The following is a 15,250-nucleotide window of genomic DNA, read 5'->3' on the forward strand; positions in this document are numbered from 1 at the left end:
TTGGAGAAGTAGAATTGGAGAATGTGCCCCCGGGAAATCTCATCCGCAACGTACTCCTCCATGGCCTGATTATCTGCAACCGAAAGAAGATACACCCTGCCACGTGGAGGAGTGGCACCGGGTTGTAAGGTTATGGCACAATCGTATGGACGATGAGGAGGCAGAGCACCGGCGTGCACCTTGTCAAACACGTCCAGGTACTCCCCATAGTCAGTAGGCAACACAGAGTCCGAGGAGGCACACAACACCTTAACAGGTCCACGGATGCAACCGGCCCCACACTGTGGAGACCACGAGGGAATCTCGGCCGACTACCAATCAAAGGTCGGATTGTGCTTCTGAAGCCAGGGATATCCCAAAACCATGGAGTAGTGCGGGGAAGAAATTACCTAGAAACAGGCCAACTCCCTGTAAACAGCCCCAATAGCTACTTCAACCAGCAGGGTCTCGTGGGTAACCTGCGGCAGTTGCAGAGGCCTGCCATCTATCGCCTTGAGGACCAATGGAGTAACTCGTGCCTGCAGAGGAACGGAGTACTGAGCAGCAAACGAACTGTCCATAAACAACTCGCCAGCACCAGAGTCTACCAATGCCTGGGCCGTCACCGAGCCTTCCGCCCAAGAGAAGACAACAGTGATTAGCGGTTTATCTTTGTGGGAAACCGGGGACAAGGAAACTCCACCCAAGATCTGCCCCCAACAGGATCTCAGGTGCGAGCGTTTCCCGGAAGGACCGGACAGGACTGCCGAAAATGCCCACCGAGACCACAGTGCAGGCAGCGACCCTCCCGATGCCGAAATGCCTGCTCCCCCTCAGAAAGGCGAGCAAACTCCAGCTGCATGGGCTCACCGCCAGACAAGCCATCCCCAGGAGGCGTGGGAGGAGAGGGAGGAATTAGTGGGACAGAAAACGTAGTTGCCAATCTGTCAGGAGGCCTCCGCAGGCACTCCTTAAGTGAAGGCCTCTCCCTGAGCCTGGTGTCAATCAGGATTAGGAAGGAAATGAGTGCTTCGAGCTCCACAGGCAGTTCTTTGGCTGCAATCTCGTCCTTCAACGCATATGAGAGAAAGCAGCCACCAGAGCCTCATTGTTCCAACCCACCTCTGCTGCCAGGGTACAAAATTCTATGGCGTACTCGGCAACGGTTCGTGAACCCTGATGCATGGACATGAGTAGCTTAGCAGCAGAGGCGGAGTGAGCAGGCACATCAAATACTGTACCGTCAGAAGCCAGGAAGGAGTCTTGCCAAAGCCGAGTCGGTATCCAGGAGAGCAATGAGAAACTAAACAGGAGCTTGCTGCTATGCAACAGACAGGACACAAATGCAATGGACAGATACAAACAGCAGACTTATATGTGATAAGCCGCCACTTCTTGAGGGAGGAGCCACAGGGGGATGAAAGCATAAAGGATCCCACAATGCTTTGCAGACACCTAAGATGGATGCCAGCACATGGAGCAGCACAAGTCCTGAGGAAAGGTAGCACCTTAACAGAGATGTCCTGATATTGTGTAGACATGTATAGGTGGGGTGGAGGAGTTTGTTCATTGTTTAATGCCATGTGATTGCATCCCATTGTTCTATTGTTTGTCTGGATTGGGAGCAAACTATTATTGGATGTATGTGTTTGTGTGTATTGGTGGGGGAAGGGGTGTCTCCAGCGGCCCTCCCTCCTGATGAGACTGTCTGCTGGTGTGAAGTTTGAATACCTTTTGTGTCTCTTGTTACTAAATGTAGATTGCCCCGCCCAGGGTCATTATGCAGGGAGGGGGGACTGTCCCCTGGGTGTAGTCTACCTCCTGGTTTACTTCAGGACTGGTGTCGTCTAGTCTTGTATGGTCGGCTGTGGTGTCTGTGGTCGGTGTCCGGATGGGGAAGTGGTATTCTGATGGAAGTACTCAAGCGCAGTCTGGGTCGGTTCCGTTACAGTTGTGTATGGGGGAGGGGTGAGAAGCTAAGGAAGATATGTATGGGGGATGGGTAAGAAGCTGGGGAGGGGTGAGAAGTTAAAGAGGGATGTGTATGGGGGAGGGGTGAGAAGCTCAGAAGGGATGTGTATGGGGGAGGGGGTGAGAAGCTGGGAAGGGATATACATGGGGAAGGGATTAAAAGTTAGGAGAGGATATGTATGAGGGAGGTTTGAGAAGCTTGGAGGGATGTGTATAGGGGAGGGGTGAGAAGCTTGGGAGGGATGTGTATGGGGGAGGGGTGAGAAGCTGGGAGGGATGTGTATAGGGGAGGGGTGAGAAGCTGGGAGGGATGTGTATGGGGGAGGGGTGAGAAGCTGGGGAGGGATGTGTATAGGGGAGGGGTGAGAAGCTGGGAGGGATGTGTATGGGGGAGGGGTGAGAAGCTGGGAGGGATATGTATAGGGGAGGGGTGAGAAGCTGGGAGGGATGTGTATAGGGGAGGGGTGAGAAGCTGGGGAGACCTTGTAACACAAACAAGTCACATGACTCCGGGGAGGGAAAATGGCTAATTGGGCCCAATTTGGACCTTGTCACTTAGGGGTGAACTCACTTTTGTTGCCTTCGGTTTAGACATGAATGGCGGTGTGTTGAGTTATTTTGAGGGAACAGCAAATTTCCATGTTATACAAGCTGTACACTGACTACGTCACATTGTAGCAAAGTGTCATTTCTTCAGTGTTGTCACATGAAAAGAGAGAATCAAATATTTACAAAAATGTGAGGGGGGGGGGGGGGCTCACTTCTGTGAGATACTGTATGTCTCTGGCAGAACTGGCTGGATATTCTGGGTCTTGCTCCCCCCAGGTAAGTCTTCAGAGACTTTACAGGTTTAACTTTTATCCACAAAAAAAAGGACCGAGCCAGTTCCATCCTACTACTAGGTAACTACTTTACAGACCAATACTTGGGGTAGACACGGGCCTCATTGATCGGTGTCAGCTATCTATGTATGTACTGGGGGGGTTACTTGCTGTGTACAGCTGAATTGTTCTAGGTTGTTTCTTCTTTTCTCTGTTCATTTGTTTATAAAAGGTAAAAGTGACACCATAGACAAAGCAAGTTATTGTTCTGTATGATCTGTAACAGTGCCACAACTGCCTATACGTGAGAATGTATGACTCCATTGTCTGGGCTGAATGTTGGGAATACTGTGCGCACTTAGAAACTTTATTAATACAATCTATTTGATTAAACATTTATATATTGCTGTACATATGCTTTGTATGTATAAGATACATTTTTAATAATTAACAGAACCTTTATTTAGTCCTTTATATAGAATTCTGATATTTATTTATTTTTTATGCAGGTGGATGGATGAACCAAGTTTTCGGTCATGTTGATCTTCCTGAATACAACAAAGTCACATGGAAATAAGACATATGGGTGTCCTAATTGACTGAAAGTCTATTGCAGTTCACTGGAGGATTCATACAGGACACAAGTCATATCCACGTTCTAAAAGTCATAAAGGTTTTGGATCCTCTTCAACATTGATCCAGCCTCAGAGGACAAGAGAGAAGTCTTTTCAGTGTTCTGGATGTGACAATGGAGGCAAAACATATCACTGTAGAGAAGCCATATCAGTGTTCTGATTGTGGCAAAGCTTTTACATCGAAGTCAAACTTTATCAGACACCAGAAGAATCACACTGGAGAGAAGCCATATCAGTGTTCTGAATGTGATAAAGCTTTTACACAGAAGTCAGGTCTTATCAGACACCAGTGGGTTCACACTGGAGAGAAGCCATATCAGTGTTCTGAATGTGATAAAGCTTTTACTCAGAAGTCAGATCTTATCAGACACCAGAAGAGTCACACTGGAGATAAGTCGTATCAGTGTTCTGAATGTGAGAAAGCTTTTATAGGGAAGTCAGATCTTATTATACACCAGAGGATTCACACTGGAGAGAATCCATATCAGTGTTCTGAATGTGGCAAAGCTTTTACACGGAAGTCAGATCTTATTATACACCAGAGGATTCACACTGGAGACAAGCCATATCAGTGTTCTGAATGTGACAAAGCTTTTACATCAATGTCAAAGCTTATCAGACACCAGAGGATTCACACTGGAGAGAAGCCATATCAATGTTCTGAATGTGAGAACGCTTTTACAGGGAAGTCAGAGCTCATCATACACCAGAGGATTCACACTGGAGAGAAGCCATATCAGTGTTCTGATTGTGGCAAAGCTTCTACATCAAAGTCAAAGCTTATCAGACACCAGAGGATTCACACTGGAGAGAAGCCATATCAGTGTTCTGATTGTGGCAAAGCTTTTACATCAAAGTCAAAGCTTATCACACACCAGAGGATTCACACTGGAGAGAAGCCATATCAGTGTTCTGAATGTGATAAAGCTTTTACACATAAATCAGATCTTATCAGACACCAGAGGGTTCACACTGGAGAGAAGCCATATCAGTGTTCTGAATGTGATAAAGCTTTTACAGGGAAGTCAGATCTTATCATACACCAGAGGATTCACACTGGAGAGAATCCATATCAGTGTTCTGATTGTGGCAAAGCTTTTACATCAAAGTCAAATCTTATCAGACACCAGAGGATTCACACTGGAGAGAAGCCATATCAGTGTTCTGAATGTGGTAAAGCTTTGACAAAGAAATCAGATCTTATCACACACCAGAGGATTCACACTGGAGAGAAGCCATATCAGTGTTCTGAATGTGACAAAGCTTTTGCAAAGAAGTCATATCTTATCGCACACCAGAGGATTCACACTGGAGAGAAGCCATATCAGTGTTCTGAATGTGATAAAGCTTTTACACAGAAGTCACATCTTATCAGACACCAGAGGATTCAAACTGGAGAGAAGCCATATCAGTGTTTTGAATGTGACAAACCTTTTACAGTTAATGTCTGGCTAATCTAACATCAAAGGGTTCACCAATTTCAGCTGCAGAGATGAAGAAAAAGGATATTAAAGTAGTGTCCAGTGTCCCATTAGTTTAACAGCCCCAATGTCACCCCAGAAGCTAGAGAAGAAGTGAACAGATACAATGTTACTCTAAAAAACAAACTGTAATGTAATGACTTGAGTGCATTGTGTTTAGTGATTATGTCCATCAGAAACACAACTAGAAGGTCTGTGAATATTTTACCTTTTGACTTTTTTTTAGATAAGCACCAATGACTGAACTGTTTCCCTCTTGATTCTCATCTTTATTTTTTAAGGAGCTTTGACTGAACATGTAATGTATTTTCATCATTCACCAACTGAGATGTGTTCCAAATGTTTTTTTCATTGCCAGATCCTGAGCTAATACATGACCAACACTGATACACTCAAGCATTATCAATGCTTCCTTTCCATGTTTCATCTCCTCTTATAGATGACAGCTTTGCAGGCAGGTCTGTAGCTTGGACCATATCCAGGGAGAAGTCTCTGGTCAGTGAAAAAGCAACTCCATAAGCGGCCAGAAGGCTTCCAACACTGATTTTCTGCTGTTTATGGGATGCATTCAACAGTAGCATTTAAGTCCAGCTGCCCACTTGTGTTCCATCTGGTTTTGCTGAAAGTCTCAGGGATACCATCAGGTGAAGAATGGATGTCCTTGTTGTCTTCTTCCTCTGTCCAGATATTACTCATCTCCTTAGAATATTCACACAGCACAACTGCAAGAGATCTGAACTTACAAAGTTCTACATGTGCTGTCATATTCCCGCCACTTCTGGGAACTGAAACTCCTCCATTTGGGGTTCAATTTCATGACTATGAAAGGACAGGTCTCTCTTTGGGGTAAAGTTTGCAAAGAGCACTTCTTGTCTCTGGAAACGTTAGGACATTGGCAGTACCATGAGTAAAATAAATCATTACATACATTTATTTATTTCAGGTACTTATATAGCGCCGTTAATTTACGCAGAACTTTACATATATATTGTACATTCACTTCAGTCCCTAACCCTCAAGGGGCGTACAATCTAAGGTCCCCAACTCACATTCATACACACACATACCAGGGCCAATTTAGACAGAAGCCAATTAACCTACCAGCATGTCTTTGTAGTGTGGGAGGAAACCGGAGAACCCAGAGGAAACTCACGCAGGCACAGGGACAACATGCAAACTCCAGGCAGGAGGTGCCGTGGCTGGGATTCGAACCAAGGACCCTAGTACTGCCAGGCGGAAGTGCTAGCCATTTAGCCACTGTGCTGCCCGTATATGGTGCATTCTGTCATTCGCATAGCAGTTTTTTGTTTTTCCTAGTCTCCCCTTGTAACATTATTAGTTGATTTTCCCAGTAGATTGTTTTTTTCTACTTCCTGTAGAAGTCCAAGCATTTTGGCAAAAATGGCAGTTCTAGGGGTTGGGGCCAATCCTATAACACTGCTGGGGGTGCTCACAACTGTCAGTTGTCATTCATATGGGGGGTTGGACCTTATAGAGAACCTGTTGCTGTAACTGCTGTAGAAGCGTTAGCTGAAGTTGGGCTTTACTTGTTGTGTGTCTTATAATCTAACACTTCCCTGTACAGGGTGACAACGCTGCTCTGTAATGTTCCTGCAGCATGACACAGGGCGTGGCAATCTATACTTAGCAACAAGAGACACACACCAACAGACAGACCCATCCGGAGGGCTGCTGAAAACACCCCCCACCAAGCCACTACACAAACACATACATCCCATAATAGTTTGCTCCCAAGCAAGACACACAATAGAACAATGGGACCACATGGCAGTAAACAATGAACAACCCCCACACCAGTATTAGAACATTTCACCCTGTACCCCTAACAAGCACAGGGTGACTTACACATAATAGGGATATGAGGAGATGAGACGGGTCTCCCCACCCCTCCAAAGAGGGCTGTGTTCCATGGGCCCCCCACCCAAAGTGACTCCTGTCACATGGTTGCTTTAAAATGTGTTTTGTGTTTTTTATTTTTCGTTTACAGTGTGTTACTTTACACTTTTTTTTCTCTGAACTTTATTATTGCCATATAGGGGGTTAATAGCCTCGCATGTGATAACATATTGCTGGTCACAGGTCCTCTTTAAAGAAACACAAGAGGTCTATCAGACCCCTAATGTCACCTCTGGTCCCCAAAAAAGATGGTCAAGTACAAATCATGTTTGATCAGCTCCTTGAAGACACAAATGTACATCTGCCAAATCTGTATCTGAGTAGACCAGCAATGGGCAAACTACGGCCTGGCGGACCTTTTAATCTGGCCCGTGGAGCGCGATAAAAAAAAAAAAACAGCCAGGGCAGGCAAACATTGGCTGTCAGGATGTGTGTAGGCGGGGCAGCGTGATGAACGTGAGGGGAGGGGAGCTAGGCTCCTCTCACAGTCCGCCCTGAAGACCGGAACGGCGTGGTAACACGGCGAGAGGAACGCGCGGAGCAAAGGTAAGTAAATTGACACAGGGGGGACGTGGCTTACTAGGGGGGAATAGTACTATGGGGGATGAAATACTATATGAGGGATGAATTAATATGGGGAATGAATTACTATATGGGGGATGAATTAATATGGGGAATTAATTACTATATGGGGGATGAATTACTATATGGGGGATGAATTACTATGGGGGATGAATTAATATGGGGGATGAATTACTATATGGGGGATGAAATACTATATGAGGGATGAATTAATATGGGGGATGAATTACTATGGGGGATGAATTACTATAGGGGGGATGAATTACTATAGGGGATGAATTACTATATGGGGGATGAATTACTATAGGGGGATGAATTACTATAGGGGGGATGAATTACTATGGGGGATGAATTACTATACGGGGGATGAATTACTATAGGGGGGATGAATTACTATATGGGGGATGAATTACTATAGGGGGATGAATTACTATATGGGGGATGAATTACTATGGGGGATGAATTACTATAGGGGGGATGAATTACTATGGGGGATTAATTTCTATACTTACTATGGATGGCATGGTAGTGGCTGGGCCGGCCAGCAGCTAGTGGGGGGCATAAAAGTTTTGTAAAATAACTCTTTTTATGCTTTTCTACCTTAAATTAATCTAAACATTTAATGTTACAAATTTTAATTTAATTTATATTAATTCACACATACACATCATTCATCTACTCTTGGTCCGGCCCCCGGGTCCAATATATGAACCCATTGAGGCCCTCAAGTCAAAAAGTTTGCCCACCCCTGGAGTAGACCATAGAAGCAGCATTAGAAAGAAATGTGAGCATGGCTTCAGTCAGGCTATGGTCCTGGTGGTCATGGTCTTGTTCTCCTTCAGGTCCTCTCACCTTGTAGATGGTGACATGGACTTCTTGTGTGGGAATGAGCAGGAGGGGCTCGGGGGTTCTCTTGTACCCAATCAGCTTGTTATGGATAAAAGATGAAAGTGTCTTCTGGGAAGTTACAGGGATTTGGAGGTTTAGAGGGTTACATAAGTGGGCTGGGCTGGTATTAATGAGGGGTGTGTCATTTTTTAATCAGTTTCTTAGCATAGATGATATAAATGGTATAAATAGATCCTTGAAATGTAAACAATCTATCTCTTTCCTTCTGTTGTTAAAGTGTCACATGTATATGATGAATAAAGTTGGATGATATTTTCACCGCACAATACCGTGGTCTGGGTTCTTCTACAACACATCCCCCCAAAAATGTCCTCTTCCAGTTCTAGGAGTCTGGTGGAATGGGTCACAAGCTGATGGTATCTCTTAGGCCCCCTGTATATGGGATGTGGGGTGACTCCTTTTAGCAAAGTAGATCCCACAAGGTATTTGCAGAGAGGCATGTTGAGTGCATGGAAGATTTTATGTTTTGCCACAAATGTTATGGAAAATTACAAAAAACATTATTTTTTACAAAGTTGTCAGAGACGAGATATTTCTCACACAAGACATGGATATATGTGGAATTACACCCCAAACACACATTCTGCTACTTCTGGGGATACCACATATGAGAGCATTTTTGGAAGCCTAGCCACGTAAGGGGGTCCAAAATCTAATGACCACGTTCAGGCTTTCAAAGGTCATATTTAGTTTCCATACTACCTATCCCAGTTTCAAAGGTCCTGAATTGCAAGGAAAGTTCAAACACCTCCCAAATGACCCTTTTTTAGAATGTAAACACCCCAAAGTATTTGATCAGAGGCACGGTATTTTGCAGATCTAATTTTTATCACAAGGTTTTGAAAAATGCAAAAATGAAATAAAAAAATCCATGCGTCGGCCTGCCTGGGTTATATAGCTGCAGCAGCTCCTCCTCCAATTAGGCATCCACCGGTCCAGCACAGTGCAGAGGGATCATCACATCCAAAGAGTGATCTCCATACAGGTGCACATTAAAGATTAAGCTGTGGGATTGATGAGCCTTTAAACACTTTTTACGGTCCTGCTCATAAGAGCTTACAATCTAAAACATTATACTTATTTATTTATTTCAGTTACTTATATAACCTACTTCTAATGAACTGCTTTCACAGGTTACAGCAGGAAACAAACAGTTATTATAAATCACATAGTAGGCTTATCTATCCACAAAACTGGCTGCAGATCAAAATATCAATATAAAAATACATACGTGCCAAAATAAAACACCTCCCCCCTCCCCAAATCCCCCACATATACATTTCTCATAAGATTTGTCTGAAAACTGCATTTCATTCTAAATAAAGCAAACTTGGAAGAGCAGAGCAATGGACATGTGTTAGGATTACAATGCAAAGATAATAAACACAATCATTGTACAATAACACACAAACACACCTTAGAAGGAAGAACATGCAAAACATTTACAGCCCACATCAAAACACAGCGTGAGTGTGGGCTGGGGGCAATTCACCACAATATCTCTTCCCCCCCCAAACACAGCGTGAGTGTGACCTGGGGCAATTCACCACAATATCTCTTCCCCCCCAAACACAGCGTGAGTGTGGCCTGGGGCAATTCACCACAATATCTCTTTCCCCCCCAAACACAGCGTGAGTGTGGCCTGGGGCAATTCATCACAATATCTCTTCCTCCCTCCCCCCAAACACAGCGTGAGCGTGGCCTGGGGCAATTCACCACAATATCTCTTCCCCCCCAAACACAGCGTGAGTGTGGCCTGGGGCAATTTATCACAATATCTCTTCCTCCCTCCCCCCAAACACAGCGTGAGCGTGGCCTGGGGCAATTCACCACAATATCTCTTCCTCCCCCCCAAACACAGCGTGAGCGTGGCCTGGGGCAATTCACCACAATATCTCTTCCTCTCCCCGAAACACAGCGTGAGTGTGGCCTGGGGCAATTCACCACAATATGTCTTCCTCCCCCCCAAACACAGCGTGAGTGTGGCCTGGGGCAATTCACCACAATATCTCTTCCTCCCCCCCAAACACAGCGTGAGCGTGGCCTGGGGCAATTCACCACAATTTGTCTTCCTCCCCCCCAAACACAGCGTGAGTGTGGCCTGGGGCAATTCACCACAATATCTCTCCCCCCCCCCCCCCAAACACAGCGTGAGTGTGGCCTGGGGCAATTCACCACAATATCTCTTCCTCCCCCCCAAACACAGCGTGAGTGTGGCCTGGGGCAATTCACCACAATATCTCTCCCCCCCCCCCAAACACAGCGTGAGTGTGGCCTGGGGCAATTCACCACAATATCTCTCCCCCCCCAAACACAGCGTGAGTGTGGCCTGGGGCAATTCACCACAATATCTCTTCCCCCCCAAACACAGCGTGAGTGTGGCCTGGGGCAATTCACCACAATATCTCTTCCTCCCCAAACCACCACAGACAAGGACTTGCAGTAATAATGTGTCTATACCAGGCAAAAATCACCCCCAACTGCATCTCTATATATAAGGTAGGCCACACCCATCACTGCAACTCTTTATATAAGGTAGGCCAAACCCACCACTGCATCTGTTTATATAACATAGGCCACACCCACCACTGTCATTCATTGGGTCAGAGAAAGTGTTTGCACCTGATGAATCCTCTTCCCACCTGTGGTAACCCTTGGTATACAGGCCCCACAAATCAGAGTCAGAAAGAAAGCCACAGTGACGTGTACCTGTGCAGCATACAATAGAACATTGAACAGGGATGTGAAGGGAACCCTATTGGTAATATTTCTTGGCCCTATGGGCACAATTCCCTCCAGATTATCGCATGAGTTAAGGCAGTCACATGACCACATCTCGCATGCAATACTGAAAATGTCAATTCACTTTTGCTAGTATGCGGCATTTCCCATAAATCGGAAAACACTCAGGAAATCAAACATAAAAAGGCCTTACACCGCGGTCATATCAAAGCCGATTTAGAAATTGTGCGACGTCCAGCAAAGATGCCGATTTCCTTGCAATTTGCAATAAATCTGACACAGATATCTACAGTTGCAAGAAAAAGTATGTGAACCCCTTGGGATTACGTGGAGTTTTGCATGAATTGGGCATAAAATGTGCTTTGAAAGTCATCTAAGTTACAACAATAGAAGAACACAGTCTGCTGAACATAATACTACACAAACATTAGATGTTGCCATGGTTTAATTGCACATAACATGTAAAAATTCACAGTGCAGGGAGGAAAAAGTATGTGAGGCCCTAGCTTAATGACTTCTCCCAGAGCTAATTGGAGCCAGGAGTGAGCCAACCTTGACTCCAATCAGTGTGATGATATTGGATGTGTTTCTGACAGCTGTCCTGCCCTCAAAAAACACACACTTGTTTTGGGTTTACTGGTTTCAAGAAGCACTGTCTGATGTGAACCATGCCTCTCAGAAAAGAGCTCTCAGAAGACCTACCATCAAGAATTGTTGACTTGCATGAAGCTGGAAAGGGTCACAAAGGTATCTCCAAAAGCCTTGATGTTCATGTGTCCACGGTAAGACAGACTGTCTACAAATGTAGAAAGTTTAGCACTGTTGCTACTCTCCCTAGGCGTGGTCGTCCTGTAATAATGACTGCAAGAGCACAGCGCAGAATGCTGCATGAGGTAAAGAAGAATCCCAGACTGTCAGCTAAAGACCTACAGAAATCTCTGGCACATGCTAACATTTTTGTTGACACATCTACAATAAGGAAAACATTAAACAAGAATGGAGTACATGGGAGGACACCACGGAGGAAGCCATTGCTGTCCAAAAAGAAGATTGCAGCACGTTTGAAGTTTGCAAAAGAGCACCTGGATGTTCCACAGCACTACTGGCAAAATATACTGTGGACAGATGAAACCAAGATTGAGTTGTTTGGGAAGAACACACAACACTATGTGTGGAGAAAAAAAGGCACAGCACACCAACATCAAAACCTCATCCCCACTGTGAAACATGGCGGAGGGAGCATCATGGTTTGGGGCTGCTTTGCTGCCTCAGGGCCTGGAGGGATTGTTGTCATTGATGGGAAAATGAATTCCAGAGTTTATCAAGACATTTTGCAGGAAAACATACGACCATCTGTCCGCCAACTGAAGCTCCGCAGAGGATGGGTGATGCAACAGGACAATGACCCAAAGCATACAATTAATTCAACAAAACAATGGCTGCAACAGCACAGAATACGCCTTCTGGAGTGGCCCAGTCAGAGTCCTGACCTCAACCCCATTAAAATGCTGTGGCATGACCTTAAGGGAGCGATTCACACCAGACATCCCAAGAATATTGCTACACTGAAACAGTTTTGTGAAGAGGAGTGGTCCAAAATGACTCCAGATCGTTGTGCAGGTCTGATCTGCAACTACAGGAAACGTTTGGTTGAGGTTATTGCTGCCAAAGGAGGGTCAACCAGTTATTAAGTCCAAAGGTTCACATACTTTTTCCTCCCTGCACTGTGAATGTTTACATGTTATGTGCAATTAAACCATGGCAACATCTAATGTTTGTGTAGTATTATGTTCAGCAGACTGTGTTCTTCTATTGTTGAGACTTAGATGACGTTCAGAGCACATTTTATGCCCAATTCTTGCAAAACTCCAAGTTATCCCAAGGGGTTCACATACTTTTTCTTGCAACTGTATGCAAATCGCCACAAAAGTCGTCCATGTACTACTATAGAAATCAGTGTCAGAAACGCACCCATGTGACCCTCTAATAGCAGACAATAGGGTGCGACTTGGCATACGATTTGTAAGTCGCATGTCATGCAAATCACATACCAAGTTGCACTCCATGTGACCGCTATTAGAGCGTTTATATTGGTGTGGTTCAAACTTGGTTGGAGCCGCAACAATTTCTAAAGCAATGAATACATGACTTTTCATGCGATTTGCAGAAAGATCTGTGTCAGATGTCTTGCAAATCGCAAGTCCCCTGACTTTGAAATCATGTGACTTCACTGTAAATCCCATGATGTGACTGTAGTGTAAGTCGCACCACTTTAAAATCCGCTTTGATGTGACCGGGGTGGCCCCCAGTCACATCGGGTGCAATTTGGCATGCGATTTACATGCTAGGCGGTTTGCAAATCGTTGGCCAAGTTGCACCCTATTGTCCACTATAGGCTCCATTCACATCCAATCTGATTTTGAAATCATGCGACTTCACTGTAAGTTGCCCAATTTCCAAATCGGATTAGATGTGACTGGGGTGTTAGCCCCCAGTCACATCGGGTGCAATTTGGCATGCGATTTGCAAGTCGCAAGGCATGCAAATCGCATGCCAAGTCGCATCCAGGGTGCACGATTTCAGGTGCGATTTGGGAATTGAAATTGTACCTGATATCCGATCTAATGAATGTGGATGTGAGTGTCTTAACGTAAGCGATTTGCTGCAGCACAATTTCAAAAGTAGTTCTCGTCTAACTTTTTCAGCATTTTGTAGCGATTTCACATATAGACTACAATAGAAACCGCAATGCAAAACACAATTGAAAACGCAATAACTGAATCTACAGAAATCTACAGAAAATCTACAGAAAATGCAGTGAAAATGCCAACAAAAAGCACACTTTTAAATCGCATCGAGTGTGAACCAAGCAGGCAATTCAACAAAGGAAATAAATCCTAGAAGGCGTGCGGTATCTGCATGCTCAGATAAGGGTCTGTTACGATTTGGGGTGGGGGACTCCATGCCATTATTTTTTTTTTTTTTTAATCCTTTTCTCTCTCTCGCTCACTCTTCTCATGGTTTGACAAACCTTCCCAAAAGGGGGCGGAGTAACCCAGCATTATCCAATCAATCATTAGTCCTGGCCCTTATCTCCTCCCATCGTATGACATTCACATAAGGTGCAGCATTGAAGGTGATTGAACAGACAAGGCCTCATTCTAATTCACATTCTAGGGATCATTTAGACAGAAAACAAAGATGCTGCCACCAGCACATGTATGTTAGGGTAGTCACATGGAGATCATGCAAATTCATTGCTGTGGTTGGGATTCAAACCAACAACCCTAGCATTGTGAGACAGCAGTGCTAACCACTAATCCACGGAGCTGTGACACTAATCCTGCCTGTATTTCTGTGCTGTGAATCAATCCTAGGTCCCTGGGCAAGGTCAGTGTAACTACCAGATATCTCCCATGTGACACAAATGTTGTGCTATGTTACCAATTCACATGTATGTTGGTTGTCTGTATCCCAATACAAAGGATTACAATACTAATACAGGCGTACCTCGGGGTCCCAACGCCTCGGGGAACGGAATGTTTGGTTTACGAATGAAAATCCGTTGAAAATAACGCCTCGGTTTACACAATTGTTAATATTTTTTTCACAATACAAAGTCTATGTCGGCGCTGATTTTCAAATGCAAATGCCGCCTTTTTTTTTTCTTCACTATAGTTCACAAGCTTAGAAGTCACTTTCCCCGAAGTTACAGAAAACTTTGTATCTTTTAATGAACTCAAAGTAAACATTGTTTCCTTTAGGGATATAAATTCCAAGAAAACTTTCTCTTTTAGCCGGGGGAAGTGACAGGTGAATTTCTGAGCTATAGTGAAGAAAAAAAGGGAGAATTACATTTAAAAACCAGCACCATAATAAATAAAAACTGGTGTGGGGTCCCCCCCATCCACACCAAGCCCTTCAGGGGTCCCCCCTCCCATCCACACCAAGCCCTTCAGGGGTCCCCCCTCCCATCCACACCAAGCCCTTTGGGTCTCATATGGATCTTAAGGCGTAACTCCACGCCAAAATGTAAAAAAAACAGTGTGGGGTCCCTCCTCCCATCCACACCAAGCCCTTCGGGTCTGGTATGTATCTTAAGGGGTAACTCCACGCCGAAATGAAAAAAAAAAAACAACATGGAGTCCCCCCAAAATCCATACCAGATCCTTACCTGAGCATGCAGCCCGGCAGGTCTGGAAAGGGGGGGCGG

General features: G+C 44.8%; 1 protein-coding gene, 1 long non-coding RNA gene and 1 pseudogene across 3 annotated transcripts in view; 2 read left to right on the forward strand and 1 right to left on the reverse strand.

The window, feature by feature from the left end:
* The window catches only part of LOC149470568 (uncharacterized), a 198,382-nt pseudogene extending 192,566 nt beyond the window's left edge, over positions 1-5,816 (forward strand).
* Positions 1-15,250, forward strand: part of LOC149470567 (uncharacterized) — a 389,981-nt gene that overhangs the window by 220,972 nt on the left and 153,759 nt on the right. The window lies entirely within an intron of this gene.
* Positions 1-15,250, reverse strand: part of LOC149470570 (uncharacterized) — a 218,358-nt gene that overhangs the window by 78,493 nt on the left and 124,615 nt on the right. The gene's annotated exons all lie outside the window — the stretch shown is intronic.

Source organism: Staurois parvus, unplaced genomic scaffold (assembly GCF_062004578.1).
Source record: "Staurois parvus isolate SC_StPar_1 unplaced genomic scaffold, SC_StPar_1.0 ptg000038l, whole genome shotgun sequence".
Classification (NCBI taxonomy): domain Eukaryota; kingdom Metazoa; phylum Chordata; class Amphibia; order Anura; family Ranidae; genus Staurois; species Staurois parvus.